We start from the raw sequence: 11,003 nt of genomic DNA, 5'->3' as shown, positions 1-11,003 counted from the left end.
AAATGAAAAGTGAACAGAGCTTCAGAGATATATGAGACACCATCAAGCACACTAGTATACACATCATGAGAATACCAGGAGAGCAGACAGAAGAGAAGGAAAAATATTCAAATAAATAATGACTGTAAAATTTCTAAGTTGATTGAAAAACAGTATACATCCAGGAAGCTCAACAAACTCCAAGTAGGATAACCACAGAGATCCACAAAGAGTAAAATGTACTATATCTCAAATAGTAAAAGTGCTGGAGGAAAAAAAAGCTGAAAGCCAAAATCAAGTAGACAATTTTGAAAACCTGCAAACAAAAAAACAAAACAAAGCAAAACAAAAACATGTCCCTTACAAAAGAATTCCCATAAGATTCACAGCTGAATTCTCATCAGAAAAAAAAAAAAAAGGCCAAAAAGCATTGGAATCACATATTTAAAATGCTCAAACAGGCCAGACATGGTGGCTCACATCTGTAATCCCAGCACTTTGGGAGGCCAAGGCAGGCAGATCACCTGAGGTCGGGAGCTCAAGACCAGCCTGGCCAACATGGTGAAACCCCATCTCAACTAAAAATACAAAAATTAGCCAAGTGTGGTGGCACACACCTGTAATCCCAGCTACTCGGGAGGCTGAGGCAGGAGAATCGCTTGAACCCAGGAGGCAGAGGTTGCAGTGAGCTGAGATTGTGCCACTGCACTCCAGCCTGGGCAACAGAGTGAGGCTCTGTCTCAAAAGAATAAAAAATAGGTCCCTGCGGCGGGTGTGTTTCGGCCTGGCCTGGGCAGGCGCTTGTGCTGCCAGGGCGCCGGGCCCGGGGAGGCCGGGGTCTCGGGTGGCGGCCGGCCCAGGCGCTGGACTGCAGCAGGATGGGGAAGGCGAAGGTCCCCGCCTCCAAGCGCGCCCCGAGCAGCCCCGTGGCTAAGCCGGGTCCTGTCAAGACGCTCACTTGGAAGAAAAACAAGAAGAAAAAAAGGTTTTGGAAAAGCAAGGCGCAGGAAGTAAGCAAGAAGCCAGGAAGCGGCCCTGGTGCTGTGGTGCGACCTCCAAAGGCACCAGAAGACTTTTCTCAAAACTGGAAGGCGCTGCAAGAGTGGCTGCTGAAACAAAAATCTCAGGCCCCAGAAAAGCCTTTTGTCATCTCTCAGATGGGTTCCAAAAAGAAGCCCAAAATTATCCAGCAAAACAAAAAAGAGATCTCGCCTCAAGTGAAGGGAGAGGAAATGCTGGCGGGAAAAGACCAAGAGGCCAGCAGGGGCTCTGTTCCTTCAGGCTCCAAGCTGGACAGGAAGGCGCCAGTACCTCGCACCAAGGCCGGTGGAGCAGAGCACAATAAGAAAGGAACCAAGGAAAGGACAAATGGTGATGTTGTTCCAGAACGAGGGGACATCAAGCATAAGAAGCAGAAAGCTAAGGAGGCAGACCCTGCCCCACCCACCGAGGAAGACATGTGGTTTGACGACGTGGACCCGGCGGATATCGAAGCTGCCATAGGTCCAGAGGTGGCCAAGATAGCGAGGAAACAGTTGGGTCACAGCGAGGACAGCGTCAGCCTCAGACTCGTGAAAGAGCAGGCCTTCGGCGGCCTGACAAGAGCCTTAGCCTTGGACTGTGAGATGGTGGGCGTGAGTCCTAAAGGGGAGGAGAGCGTGGCCGCCCGTGTGTCCATCATGAACCAGTAGGGGAAGTGCGTTTATGACAAGTAGTCAAACCAACCGAGCCCGTGACGGACTATAGGACAGCGGTCAGTGGGATTCAGCCTGAGAACCTCAAGCAGGGAGAAGAGCTTGAAGTTGTTCAGAAGGAACCACTGTCAGAAGGAACAACGGTGCTGTCACTGCTCATCTTCAGTGACACCCTGGGGTGAGGTGCTCAGCACCTTCCTCTCGGGGAGCCACATTTTCCTCCTTTGTCTTAGGGGACATAACAAGCTCTGCTGGGCTTGAGGGACCCAGACCAGGTGTCTGCAGTCAGCTCCTGAGACACGGCTGGCCGGCACAACAGGTGTCACATCAGGGGTTTCCTGTGGCCGTTTGGACTTTGAGCGTTTATCTAAATTAAATTGGCCCAGGGTTGGCTGGTGGGTCACCCAGCAGAGGCTTCTCCCCATAGCACGAGGATATGTCGTCTGGGCACGGTGACTGCGGTTATTCCTGGAGGTCGGCAGACATGCCGACCTTGGGCTATTTGAGCTGGAGAAGCTATGTGATGCTAGCCGGTAGCTTTCTTGGCTAGGCCCCAGTTTGAGGCTCCCCTGGGAACTAGAGTCAGGAACAGCCAGTGGCACTGACAAGGGGATGGAGTCCAAGGCATTATTGGGCCACCTGACAGCTGGACAGAAAATGTGCAGTCACACCGAGGATGTGATTTAAAATAAATGCAGAAGTTTACTTTGAAAAAAAATGAATAAAATAAAAATAAAAAATAAAATGCTCAAAAAGAAAAAAATTCTATATCCAGCAAAACTATCTTTCAAACATGAAGATGAGCTGAGCATGCTGACTTATGCCTGTAATCCCAGCACTTGGGAGGCAGAGGTGGAAGTATGGCTCGAGGCCAGGAGTTTGAGACCAGCCTGCACAACTTAGCAAGACCCCATCTCTACAAAAAATAAAACGAAAAATAAATGAAGGTAAAATAAACTCTCAAATAAACAAAAACTGACAGATTTTGTTGCTACCCGACTTCACTTCCCCACTTACAAGAAATACTAAAAGAAGTTCTTCAGGCTAAAACAAAGTGACCCCAGAGGGTAATTAGAATCTACCCTAAAAGAAAACCCAAAAAGTGCTGGTATAGGTAATTATGTAATTACATCGTATAATTGCAAAAGACAATATAAAATGCATGTTTTTTTCATTGTTCTCTTAACTGATTTTAAAAGCAATTATATAAAGTTACATATATAGAATGTATAGTTGGACATATAACATATAGAAGTGCAATATATTTGCCAATAACAATAAAAAGGAGGTAGGTGGCAACAAAGCTGTATTGGGCTAAAGAAATGGCTACAGAGGGTAACTTGAGTCCACAGGAACAAAAGAGAAGAACTAGAAATAAGGAAGAAGGTTAATATAACAGAAGCTATTAATATATACTCAGTCTTCTTTCTTCTCTAAACTTCTTTAAAAGACATAAAATTATATAATGTAATAATTATTAAAGAGTCTCTGGGTTTGTAACAATAATGTAATATGTATAACAGTAAAAGTGGTATAACACCAAAAGTGGGATAAAAGGAACAGAGCTATATAAGAGTAATGTTTCTATGTATCACTAGAACTAAGCTAGTATAAATATGAAACTGATGCTAATAATTTAGGACGTATGTAGTAAGACTTAGAATAGCCACTAAGAAAATAACTAAAAGAATTGTGAAAAAAAATTAATGAAGTTAAAATGGTACATTAGAAAATCTTTAACATAAAGGGGAATCGAGGACTGAAAAGACGTAAAACATATAGCACCCAAAAAGTAAAATAGCAGATGCAAATCTAACTATAACATTAAATGTGGATGGATTAAATAATACAATCAAAAGGCAAAGATTATCTGGCTGGATTTAAAAAAATATGATCTAACTATGTATTCTCTACAGGAGATGCACTAGGCCCAAAGACACAGTGGGATGAAAGTAAATGGATAGAAAAAGGATGCACCATGCATAAAGCAATCGCAAGAAAGTTGGAGTGGCTATACTAACATCAGACATCAGACAAGCTAGACTTTCAAACCAAAAAGTTTGTCAAGATAAAGAGAGATATTTAAAAGTGATAAAGGGATTAATCTATCAGGAAGATAAAGCAATTATTTAAAAAATATGCACCCAATAATGGAGCACCAACATGGAGGAAGCATAAACTGACAGAAAGGAAGGGAGAAACACAATTCAGCAATGAGAGTTATAGATTTCAATACCACATTTTCAATAATAGAGAAAAGGTTTCCCATAAGTAGTCTAAGTTTCTACCTCAAGAAACTGGGGAAGGGGCAAAATTAAACCAAAAGCAAGGAAGAAGGAAATAAGAAGTAGAGGAATATAAATCCATTAAATTGACTACAGACCAGTATCTCCCATGAATATAAATGCAAAAATCCTCAATAAAATACTAGCAGAACTAATCCAGTAACTACAAAAAGGATTAGACACCATGACTGTGATGGTTAACTTGGCTCAGGGGCCAGTTGCTTGGTCAAACATCAGTCCAGATGTTGCTGTGAAGTTATTTTTTAAATTCAAATTAATAATTTAATCAATAGACTGAGTAAAATCAAATTACCTACCATCATGTGTGTGGACCTCATCCAATCAGTTGAAGGCCTTAAGGGAAAAGACTGAGGTCTCCAGAAAAATATATTCTGCCTCCAGATTGCTGTTGGACTCAAGACTACAACACTGACTTGTGCTGGGATTTCCAGCCTGCCAGCCAGCCCTGCGTACTTCAAACTTGCCAGTCCCCAAAACAATGCAAGCCAATTTCTTAAAATCTCTCTCTCCCTCCCTCCTACCCTCCCGCTCCTTTTTCCTCTTCCCTTCCCCCTCTCCCTCCCCTTCCCCGTCTTCCTTCCCTTTCCCTTCTCCCTCCCCTTCCCCCTTAAGCCTCTCTCTCTCTCTCTCTCTCTCTCTCTCTCGTTCTTTTTGCTTAGAAGTAGAAATGGCCAGACATGTGATTATGTACCAATTACCAATTATGGACTATGACCAATGGTCTGAATGGATGGTCAGGGACTTGGAGGGAATATAACTGGAAAATTGGTGACAAGGAGGTCATGTGTATAGATCTCTGATATTATGTGTCAAGGTAGGTATGTGTATAGATCTCTCTGAATGGGCACAAAAAGTGAAGATATTTGTGTCCCATGTGACAGCTCACCAAACAGTGACCTCAGAAAAGGAGGAGCTTAATAATCAAGTGGAGGTGGGGCACAGTGGCTCCCGCCTGTAATCCCAGCACTTTGGGAGGCCGAGGCAGGCAGATCACAAGGTCAGGAGTTCAAGACCACCCTGGCCAACATAGTGAAACCCCGTCTCTACTAAAAATACAAAAAATTACCCGGGCGTGGTCGTGGGCGCCTATAATCCCAGCTACTCGGGAGGCTGAGGCAGGAGACTCACTTGAACCCGGGAGGCGGAGGTTGCAGTGATCGGAGATCGCGCCACTGCACTCCAGCCTGGGCGACAGTGTGAGACTCCATCTCAAAAATAATAATAATAACAATAACCAGGTGGATAGGATGACACCAGTCAGCCTCTTTGTCCAGCCACCCTTGTCATCATCCATGGGCTCCTGAGCAAAAAGTGGCCATGGTGGCAGGGATGGAAGCTATGCACAGGCTCAGCAACACAGAATTGCCACTCACGAAGGCTGACCCAGCAATTGCTCCCACTGTGTGTCCAATCTACCCTCAAGAGAGACAATATACCCAGTCTACTGTGTGCCCCATCTACCCTCAGCAGAGACAACACTGAGCCCTCAACATGGTGCCATTTTCCAAAGTGTTCAGCCAAATACATAGTGGCAGGTTGATTATGTTGGACAGTTTCCATCACAAAAGGGACAGAGTTTTGTTCTTACTGGAATAGACATTCTAGATATTGATTTCCTTTCCCTGCACACAATGCTTCTGCCAAAACTACCATCTGTGGACTTCCAGAATGGCTTATCCACCATCATGGTATTCCACACAGTATTGCTGACCAAGGAATTTACTTCACAGCACATGAAGTGTGGCCCTGGCTCATCCTCGTGGAATCTACTGATCTTATTATGTTTTTGACTATCCTGAAGCAGCTGGCTTCATAGAATGGTGGAATGGCCTTTTGAAAATGCAGTTACAGCCCCTACTAGGTGGCAACACCTTGTGGGGCTGGGGCAAGGTTCTCCAGCAGGCTGTGTATTCTCTGAATCCGTGTCCCATATAGGGTGCTGTTTCTCTGATAGTCAGGATTTCTTCAATAGTCCAGGAATCTAGGATGGAAATGGGAGTGGCACCATTCACTATTACACGTAGTAACCACTAGGACATTGTTTGCTTCCTGTCTCTGCAACTTTGTGCTGTGCTCTGCTCATCTAGAGGTTTTAGTTCCAAAGCAAGGAATGCTTCCACCAAGAGACACAATACTGATTCCATTGGACTGGAAGTTAAGACTGCCACCCGGCCACTTTGAGCTCCTTATGCAAATGAACTAACAGGCAAAGAAGAGAGTTACTGTACTGGCTGGGGAAACTGATCTGGAGTACAAACAGGAAACCGGACCGCTACTGCACACAGAAGATAAGGAAGAACAAGTGTGGAATAGAAGAGCTCCCTTAGAGCATCTCTTAATACTACCATGCCCTGTGATTAAAGTCCATTAAAAAAAAAAAAAACAGAACACAACGCAGGCAGAACTACTAATGGCCCAAACCTTTTAATAATGAAGTTCAGGTCACTTCATCAGGTGCTCGCTGAAGGCAAAGGGAATACAGAATGCACAGAAGACAAGGGTAACTGGAAATACCAGCTATGACCACGTGACAGAAACAAGGACTGTAATTGTTATAAGTGCTTCTTCCTTATTTTGTTACAAATATGTTTGTGTGTATGTATTTGAAAAAACATTTGTTTTCTTCCATCTCTTATTGCCTTATCATATAAGATGTATTAGTTTTATATCTTAGTATTTAAGTTATAGGATATCAAAGAAAAGTAAATGTCATTCAAGGACTTTCTGTCTTTTTCTGGGGTAAGGGTTAGTGCATTTTTGGTTGTAGGCAGAATAGTTGTATCATGCTAGGTGGAAGTATGACCTTGTTATTTAATGCCTCTGTTTGGAGATGAAGTACAGTTTAAAGGAAATGCGTCTGGGTGCCAAGGTGACAAGGGGTGAACTATGATGACTGATTCTGTGTGTCGACGTGGCTAGGCTATAGTGCGGAGTTGCCTGGCCACAACATCAGTGTAGACGTGCTGTGAAGGTAGGGATGTGGATGAAGCTGGAAACCATCATTCTCAGCAAACTATCGCAAGCACAAAAAACCAAACACCGCATGTTCTCACTCATAGGTGGGAATTGAACAATGAGAACACTTGGACACAGGAAGGGGGACATCACACCCCAGGGCCTGTTGTGGGGTGGGGGGAAGGGGGAGGGATAGCATTAGGAGATAGACCCAATGTAAATGCCAAGTTAATGGGTGCAGCACACCAACAAGGCACATGTATGCATATGTAACAAACCAGCACCTTGTGCACATGTACCCTAGAACTTAAAGTATAATAAAAAAAAAAAAAAGAAGGTCAATATCACTAACCATCAGGAAAATTCAAATTCAACCACAGTGGGATATGGGATACCACTTCACAAACACTATGATGGCTACGATTAAAAAACCAGATGGGCCGGGCGCAGTGGCTCACGCCTGTAACCCCAGCACTCTGGGAGGCCTAGGCGGGCGGATCACGAGGTCAGGAGATCGAGACTATCCTGGCTAACACGGTGAAACCCCATCTCTACTAAAAAATACAAAAAATTAGCTGGGCGTGGTGGCGGGCGCCTGTAGTCCCAGCTACTCAGGAGGCTGAGGCAGGAGAACGGCGTGAACCCGGGAGGCGGAGCTTGCAATGAGCCGAGATCGCGCCACTGCACTCCAGCCTGGGCGACAGAGCGAGACTCCAACTCAAAAAAAAAAAAAAAAAAAAGTCAGATGACAAGTGACAGCAAAGATGTGGAGAAATCAAACCCTTATATCAATACACTGTTGCAGGAACGTAAAATGATACCACTACTTTGGAGAAGAGTCTGGCAGTTCTTTAAATGGTTAATCGGAGAGTTCCTGTGTGGCACAGTAATTCTGCTTCTCGGTATATCCCCAGGAGAAATGAAAACATACGCCCCGCAAAAACCTGTACACTAATGTTCATAACAGCATTATTCGTATCAGCCCCCAAAATGGAAACAAACTAAATATGCATTGATTGATGAATGGGTAAACGAAATGTGGTATAACCATACAATGGAATAATATACAAAATAGAAAGGAAGTACTGACACATGCTACAACATGATGAACCTTGAAAACACGCTAAGTGGAAGAAGCCAGTGGCAAAGAGCCAATACTGTATTACTCCATTTATATGAAGCATCCAGCATAGACAAATCTAAAGAGACAGGTGGTTGTCTCAGGGCTGTGAGGGATGGGAAGAATGGGCGTGACTGCTAATTGACATGCGTTTCGAACTCAAATAAGATTTTTGTTTGGTTGTTTTTGAGACAAGGTCTGGCTTTGTTGCCCAACCTGGAGTGCAGTGGTGCAATGGTGGGGTCTCCCTGTGTTGCCCAGGTTGGTCTCGAACTCCTCAGCTCAAGGGATCCTCCTGCCTCTGCCTCCAAAAGTACTGGGAATATAGGCATGAGCCACCTCGCCCAGCCTGATATGGTGTTTCTTTATGGGGTGATGAAAATATTCTAAAATTATGGTGATGGCTTAAGCGGATCTGTTAAAACGATTGAACAGCACATTTTAAATGGGTGACTTGTACGGCATACAAATTATATATCAAAACAGTTGTTATATTGAAAAACCAATGAAATTAAAATCAATGAAGTAAAATGCTGGTTAATCAAAACAATAAAATTGATAAACCTCTAGCATGCTTACTTTTGTTTTTTTTAAAAAAACCTGCCATCCTGGTTTCCAGAGTGGCCATAATGTTTTACATCCTCACTTTTAGCATCCTTCCAATATCTAAGCAGAAAGCAAAAATAAAACAGTTTCTTTATAAAGAAAAAAAATTAAGGTGGGAATCGGACTTCTCCACAATGCTAAATATCAGAAGGCAGTAAAGTTCTTTCTAAGAAACTTACAAAAAGGAGTGCCTGTGACCCAAGAATTATATAGTTAACTAAATTGTATCTCATCTTATGTGAAAAAGCCAACTAAAAGACTATATGCAAAATCTTGCTTAGAAATTATATCACCAAAAATTCTTGAAAACATAACCCCAATTGAATAACATATGAAATTATTTAAAGGTTCAAAAAACGAGAGTGATATGATGTCAAAGATGGATGGTGAGCAGATAAATCACTTGAAAGAAGAGATCAATCTATACTGGTGCTGTGAATTCAGTTCCACAACTGAATGTGAATGCTTAGAATTATTCTTAAGGCTAAAAGTACATAACATCATAGCACTGGTCCCATGCCAGTGGTCTAGATGTCAATGCCAGTTTATTTTGTTAAGAACCAAGAAGCGAGTGGATAAGAGACCAGGTGAAGAGGAATCTTTTCTAAACTTATTATTTTTAATATAGGCAATAATCTAAAAGAGCTCTACTAATAGAAAAGAAGCAGAGACGATGCCTTATAAAATACAGAATAATGTAACAACCAAAGATGACAAAATCCAGACAGTGAAAGACATAAAACAAAGGAAAGAGTAAGTAAGCATAAATATTAGAAAGCAACTGGGCATGGTGGCTCACGCCTGTAATTCCAGCACTTTGGGAGGCCGAGGCGGGTGGATCACCTGAGGTCAGGAGTTCGAGACCAGCCTGGCCAACATGGCGAAACCCTGTCGCTACTAAAAATACAAAAATTAGTCGGGCGTGGTTGTGCAGGCCTGTAGTCCCAGCTGCTTGGGAGGCTGAGGTGGGAGGATCACTTGAGCCTGGGAGGTGGAGTTTGCAGTGAACTGAGATTGTGCCACTGCACTCCAGCCTGGGTGACAGAGTGAAACCCGGTCTCAAAAAAAAAAAAAAAAAAAAAAATCAGAAAGCATGAAACAGCATAACAAGAATAATACCGAAAGTATTAGTTATAGTGACAAATGTGGGTAGTTCAAATACCTCTATACTAAGACATAATTGGTTGACTAAACTCAAAAAATAATATCCAACTATATGCTGGCTATAAGAGATACAGTTAAAATAGAGTGAGGCATGGAATGTGATTCACGAAGGTAGGAACCATGTCTCTATGACACTCTGCAAAGCCCAGTTCTGAGACACCACGTGGCATACATATAGGAGATGCTCACTGTGGATTTGCTAATGAAAGCAAAGGAATAAATGAAAATGTCCTAGGTCAACTGCAAACAAGTAAGTGAAAAGAACAGATGTCACATTTAAAAAAAAAATTCACAGAAAATAGAATCTAAAACAACAACTATGAAAATAAGGCAAAGGTGGTCATTTTATTTTTCTAAATCATGAAATGACAACTTCCACAATCCTTCTTACATGGGAAATATTATTCCACTAAAATGTATTAAATGAAAACTTTAAAAAATACAAAGGGAAATTGACAAAAATGCAATTGCACGGGGAGGTTTTACTGTATCGCTCACACTTTTTTTTTTTTTGAGAGGGAGTCTCACTCTGTTGCCCAGGCTGGAGTGCAGTGGCGTGATCTCGGCTCGCTGCAAGCTCCGCCTCCTAGGTTCAGGTCATTGTCCTGCCTCAGCCTGCGGAGTAGCTGAGACTACAGGCGCCTGCCACCACGCCCGGCTAATTTTTTGTATTTTTTGTGGAGATGGGGTTTCACTGTGTTAGCCAGGATGATCTCGAGCTCCTGACCTCGTGATCCGCCCTCTTCAGCCTCCCAAAGTGCTGGAATTACAGGCGTGAGCCACTGCGCCCAGCCTCACTCACACTTTTTGATGGAGGCAGTATATTAAAAATCCACAGGCATATGAAGGCCTTGAATAATGTAATCAATATCGCTGATTGAATAGACACTGCTAATGAAGTCAACCCCCACCCCCCGACCCCCCCGACACACACCTACACACACACACACACGTTTGTTCAGAGACATCGGTTGTCATGTGAAATCTTTCTTTTTTTAAGGGAAGCAGTCTTTCTTGAGGACCACATGCAGGCTGGTGGGTGGGTGAGGTTGAAGAAACACCATGGCAAAGGTTCTCTCTTGGGGCTTTTGGGCTCTGTTTGAGCTCCTGGGATTGAGATCGGTTTGAGGGCCCAAAACCAAGATTTTCTTGAGCAATCTGGTAAATTTCTAGGCCATG

The 11,003-nt window shown here is 43.2% G+C and overlaps 1 pseudogene; it reads left to right on the top strand.

Annotated features, from left to right (window-relative positions):
• Positions 1 to 727: 727 nt before the first annotated feature.
• LOC134808439 (RNA exonuclease 4-like) lies at positions 728 to 6,362 on the top strand (annotated as a pseudogene).
• Positions 6,363 to 11,003: the final 4,641 nt, after the last annotated feature.

Source organism: Pan troglodytes, chromosome 16 (assembly GCF_028858775.2).
Source record: "Pan troglodytes isolate AG18354 chromosome 16, NHGRI_mPanTro3-v2.0_pri, whole genome shotgun sequence".
NCBI lineage: Eukaryota > Metazoa > Chordata > Mammalia > Primates > Hominidae > Pan > Pan troglodytes.
Note: the sequence above shows the minus strand (reverse complement) of the source record. Positions and strands in the feature narration are given on the sequence as shown.